The sequence below is a fragment of the Tupaia chinensis genome, unplaced genomic scaffold (genome assembly GCF_000334495.1).
Source record: "Tupaia chinensis unplaced genomic scaffold, TupChi_1.0 Scaffold000532_1, whole genome shotgun sequence".
NCBI lineage: Eukaryota > Metazoa > Chordata > Mammalia > Scandentia > Tupaiidae > Tupaia > Tupaia belangeri.
In genome coordinates, this window is record NW_006160045.1 from 9,761,830 (window position 1) to 9,762,068 (window position 239).

Below are 239 nucleotides of genomic sequence, written 5' to 3' on the forward strand. Positions count from 1 at the left end.
GGCCTCTCTCGGCGAGGAAACTCTGGCCTCCGCTTCCTCCTCCTCCGACTCGGACACCGGCGGAGCCTCCCCGCCCCCGCGGAAGAAACCCCGAGCCTCGGCGGCGGAGGGAGCAGGAGAGCCCGGGGCTTCGGCAGGCAGAGCAGGCCTCTCCCCTCCGTCCTCGTCGTCCTCGTCCTCGTCGTCGTCCTCCTCCTCCTCCTCCGTGGTGGTAGTGGTGGGACTCCCCCCCGCCGCCG